Source organism: Oncorhynchus keta, chromosome 28 (genome assembly GCF_023373465.1).
Source record: "Oncorhynchus keta strain PuntledgeMale-10-30-2019 chromosome 28, Oket_V2, whole genome shotgun sequence".
Classification (NCBI taxonomy): Eukaryota; Metazoa; Chordata; class Actinopteri; order Salmoniformes; family Salmonidae; genus Oncorhynchus; species Oncorhynchus keta.
Window position 1 is genome coordinate 46,942,216 of NC_068448.1, and position 6,000 is coordinate 46,948,215.

Sequence of the window (6,000 nt, forward strand, 5' to 3'; positions counted from 1 at the left end):
ATAAGAATGTGTTCTTAACTGACTTGCCTGGTTAAATAAAGGTAAAATAAAATAAAAAAATTAAACACTCAGCGTCCATCATTGTCACCATATTAGCTAAAGTCAACATAGCTACTATAACTAACGCGTTAGTAAACCCGCTGCAATCATGCAGTATAGCAGTTACACTGGCGGTTTTACATGGTGGTAAAAGCTTACATTGACTTGGAAGAGTTCCAGTGTTGGACAGCCATAGCCAGCTAGATAACATAGAATCCCTCTCTGTTTGAGTAGACTAAACTAGCCAGCTGCATTCACTAGCTAAGTGAAAGTGAAACAAAATAAATATAGCTCTCTCGCTTGCTTCTCATTCATTTTTAAAGAAATAAATTTGTTCAAAACTGTTCAACCATTGTCTTTCTCTCTCTTTGAGTCAACTACACACCACGTTTTATGCACTGCAGTGCTAGCTAGCTGTAGCTTCTGCTTTCAATACTAGATTAATTCTCTGATCCTTTGATTGGTTGGACAATATGTCAGTTAATGTTGGAGAACGTCCTCTGAACGTTGTCATAATTACTGTGTAAGTCTATGGAAGGGGGTGAGAACCATGAGCCTCCTAGGTTTTGTATTGAAGTCATTGTAACCAGAGGAGGATGGAAACTAGCTTTCCTCTGGCTACACCATGGTGCTATATTTAAGTATTTAAACATTTTTGAAATTCACTGAGGATGGTCCTCCGCTTCCTCCTCTGATGCGCCTCCACTGATGTAGAACCCTCTGTGCAATTGTATTACAGATGTCTTACTTAAGATACTAGTTGAAGAGGTAAGGTTTGATATGGGCAAACTTGGGAATGTTGAACTGGGCTGTGGCATTCTGGATACATTCCAGGGGTTTGATGGCACAAGCAGGGAGCCGAGCCAACAGAGAGTTGCACTAGTCCAGACGGAAGATGAAAAGTGCCTGGATTAGAACCTGCGCTGCTTCTTGTGTGAGGAAATGTTGTAGAGCAATGAACCTGCAGGAGCAAGTCACTAATTTGTAGTGTTGCACAGTACACTAAAACTTCTGTACTTTTTTAGTACTAGAACATGAACAACGGTTTGGTACTAGAATTTGTTTTACTTTAGGTACTTCTGTCAAATGTGTCTCACGTCTCACGTCCTATACTGATTGAGAGGATCAAGTCTGTCTATCATTGGAGCCGATGCTCCCTATAGCGCGAGTGCACCTTGCTTCTTGCCTGCTCCACTTACTCATTTCTAGAGCACTGGAAGTCGTGGCTGAACCATGTTAGCTCCCCATTCATTCTGCACAAAACTTAACACACTTGAATAACGCAACACGGTATGCAGAAATGTTGAAATTGTTCATTAATGTTCGCAAAACAATGTCCATACAGGGTAGAACACTTTACAATGCCAGAAGATACCGGTAGCTTCCAGCTTTGTAGGCTAACTTTCCTTGCTAACTTACAGCTGATGCTAACATAAATTCACTACCCTAGTACTTGTTTTGTGATTATATGCCAACCATAACACAAAATATGCTGATTTCAAAGCTTATTGTCACCAAAAACTTTATGAATTCACTTAGGGAGGAATTCCGACCCAAGTTAAGCGTGTGTAAATGTAACATCATTCCCTTCCTATGCACTTTTCTCTCTAAAAGTATTCTGACCTTGAACTTCAGCCATATTCACCTGCTATTTGTTTAGGGTGGAGATCGAACAATTGAAGGTGTGGCAGAGGTGTGTCCACAGACACGTCGTGTTCTGATTTTGACTCAAATAATTCCACCACCTTTACATGGGAGGAAACCATGAACAAGGTCAAGCGAACCTACAGGTTCCAAGTGGAAAAAGCATGTACTTTATTTTTGATAAGCTATTGATAAGATCTAGGTATATTAGTAGTCTGATGCTATAGGGGGATTTTAATGTCTTAATTATAGGCTACCACGACCTTCTGTTTCCTATTTCTATCATGTTAAATATTGGCCACTATCAGTATCGACCGTCAGTCGTCAGAGGATCATTAGTAACAGTTGATAACATATATAAACATTTTTTTTATTTAAATATGCTAAATAAATCGTTATGGAGCAGAGCGCAGACCAAGGTATAACAGTTTGAAATCAACCAATTATGCAATGCTTGGCCGTGTCATCACACAGTTCCATGGTTAGTGCAGGCAATAGACTAGGGCCCATAAACTCTACTCTGGACCTCGAAGCCAGTTCCACTGCATTTTTTTCATTGCTCCCCTCTAATCAGGGACTGACTTAGACCTCGGACACCAGGTGTGTGCAATTAATTATCAGGTAGAACAGAAAACCAGAAGGCTCCAGACCTCGTGACGTAAGAGTTGAGTAACCCTGGACTAGGGTATAGCCTACTATTGTACCCTAATTCCCTTTAATAATTATATGTACACTAATCTTCCAACGTTACCATGGGTTGAAGAACTGATCGTGGCAATTTTCTGAATTAATCAAACCACCATTTTCTTGCATAAAGGCTCTCCAAACCAGTTATTTTTATGATTATGATACTTTGCTAAGCCTAAATAAGAGTTTTTTTTTTAATCTACCAATTGGTATTGAAACAGAGATGAATATGCATATATTTATTGTAGATGACTTTCTGTCATTGATCCTTAATATTCTAAACCAGTTCTTTTGATATATTTCATAGTCTATAGCCGCAGCACCCCTTGAAAAATCTGAATAAATAAAAAAATGAAAAAAATGTTTCCCCACAAAAGTAGTGCACTGGGCCTTTACTAGTCGTATTAGAGGACATATATAGCCGTCTATAGTGCGGGCAACAACTAAAAGTTCTGCGCAGCACCCCCACCACCAAATATATTTTGCGGTGAGTCTTTCGAGTCTGAGTGAGCCTGTCGACAAAGTTCTATTTCCTACAACGTATTTAAAGTGATGGCTTAAGAAGAAAAAAAACACATATTGAATGAAAACTCCATGAGAAAGTGTGTTGGCCAGCAAGTGGGAGGGTTTTTAGCGGTTGAATTACACTTATTCAAAGCCTGCAAGGTAGCCACACCTGCATAAGTGCGTTATGCAACTGAATAAGGTAATGCCCCTTACACATCATCTTCAAGGAGTCTTGCCCCACTACTGAATGGAGAAGTGTAGCGTTTGCAAAGCAATATAGAGGAGAACACTCTCGTCAGAGATCACATTTATACATAGAAAAATATGACATTTTCATTCAAGACAGGATGAATACTGTACATTGTTTAAGGTGATAATAAGACATGTTTTGTTCAGTTACTTTTTCCTCAACTTATTTTTCTAACTTCATAGTAAGTCAAGCTAGTTTGCACTGCATAGTGACTACAGTGGTTCCTTATTTAAAAGTTGCATCATACAGCTTGCGTGATGCTGCGGTATAGTACTGCATGTTACAATGCATGACTTCATTGTATTTTACTGTCAGCCATTGTTGCAGTTAATGCTCGTTCAAACCACCAGGGGGCATCTTTGAGGGTGTCTTCATGAAGCTTGTTGGCACTTACTTTCCCAAATAATCCTACAGAAGTCTATGCAGGCCAGATGTTTTGATTGCTATACCCTATCTGAAAGAGCAAAGCAAGTTAATTCATTTTGTTGACATGTAAACAAACATAGCCTCAGCTACTATAGCACAGAGAAATACATCTTAAAACATGCTATTCTGTTCTTTTGAAATACATTGTTTTAGTATCATGTTTTCTTATGACCTTCCTAAACAAAATATTAATGGATTTCTATGTCATTGTGTATATTAAATTGATTTATTAGACTGGCAGCTATTGGTAGGATACTCGTAAAAGCTAGGCTACTTTGAAGATACCATTGTAGCTAGCGACCTCCACCTAATAATTATAATCAAAAACAATCATTACCATAACAATAAACTTAAAAGGGGAGGCAACAATCATAAAATATAATTGGCTTAACAGCCAATGTGTATTATTTAACATTACTATTCAAGTAGTACTTATAGGAATGGGTATTTGTTTACAAGTTGCTAGTATTCCCATAAAGTCATTGCCGAAAACTACAGATATTCATCTTCTGTGGTTTGGTAACTTCCTGTTCTTCAACTGACTCTGGCTGGACTGAAGAAAATGTCAAAGTATGCGGCGTCCATCTCGCAACAGAGCCCACGATTTCGTCTCCCTCGCCAAACATTTTATTTTTATGCATTATGAAGGCTACAAATTCAAATGTGTTCCAAAAATCTATACATCCTTCTTAAATAGTAACACGAAACATCATAAACCATCAGATAAACACAAAAACAGAAACACATACAGTACATTGTTTTTACATTCAAAGAAATTTGGAACGCTTAAGCATATCAATTATTTCATTACCTTCTTATTTTTACAGAGCATAGTATTCAATGTGGAAAATGTATTGTTATTTTTTTTTTTTACTTAAAAATTATTGAATAGGATGTTTTTTTCTTAAATGTCATTTTATGGGATGTAATATTTTGGAAGAACTTTAATCAAATTCATCACATACATTTCATTAGAGGAGAATCTTGGACTTTAAAAAAAGAACATCAGAAGCTTCCAGATGGATGTTCCTACCAAATATTTTATCCAAGTCCAGGTGAAGATCCACCACACAGAACATAGTCATAGGACTTGTGAGACGTCTCTTTCTCAAACTAGACACTCTAATGTACCTGTCCTCTTGCTCAGTTGTGCACCAGGGCCTCCCACTCCTCTTTCTATTCTGGTTAGAGACAGTTTGTGCTGTTCTGTGAAGGGAGTAGTACACAGCATCTGTGAAGGGAGTAGTACACAGCATTGTACGAACGAGATCTTCAGTTTCTTGGCAATTTCTCGCATGGAACAGCCTTCATTTCTCAGAACAAGAATAGACTGAGATTTCTTTGTTTCTGGCCATTTTGAGCCTGTAATCGAACCCACAAATGCTAATGCTCCAGATACTCAATTAGTCTAAAGAAGGCCCGTTTTATTGCTTCTTTAATCAGAACAACAGTTGTCAGCTGTGCTAACATAATTGCAAAAGGGTTTTCTAATGATCAATTAGCCTTTTAAAATGATAAACTTGGATTAGCTAACAAAACGTGCCATTGGAACACAGGAGTGACGGTTGCTGATAATGGGCACCTATATAGATATTATTTTAAAAATCTACCGTTTCCAGCTATAATAGTCATTCACAACATTAACAATGCCTACACTGTATTCCTAATCAATTTGATATTATTTTAATGGACAAAAAATGAGATTTTCTTTAAAAAACAATGACATTTCTAAGTGACCCCAAACTTTTGAACGGTAGTGTACTGTATATGTTAATAAAAGTACAGCATTTTAAAAAACTTTATTGATTCCAATATAGAGATTAATAACAGAGGGGAATCTGATAAAGCAGAGATTCCAGCAGGGTGTGAGTTGAAGTAGTCAAATCTGGAGCTGACAAGGGCTGGAATGTAAATGACGTGATCATCTCGGTTATCTAACATCTGAGAATGGGCAGGCATTCCCTCGGATGAAGAGCATCTCTGTCTTGCTGATTCTGTGCTGTCACCCAGGTGGAAATGTCACCTGCATATCTGATGTAGGAAAATAGTTGAGTGTCCTGTCAATATCCAGGCTGCATCACATCCGGCCGTGATTGGGAGACCCATAGGGTGGCATACAATTGGTCCAGTGTCATCCGGGTTTGGCCGGGGTAGGCTGTGTTAAATAAAGGTTAAATAAAATACAAGTTTATGTATATGTACATGTGTTTGAATGTGATTATACAGTTGAAGTCGGAAGTTTACATACACTTAGTTTGGAGTCATTAAAACCCGTTTTTCAACCACTCCACCAATTTCTTGTTAACAAACTATAGTTTTGGCAAGTCGGTGAGGACATCTACTCTGTCCATGACACAAGTAATTTTTCCAACAATTGCTTACAGAAAGATTATTTAACTTATAATTTCACTGTATCACAATTCCAGTGGGTCAGAAGTGTACATACA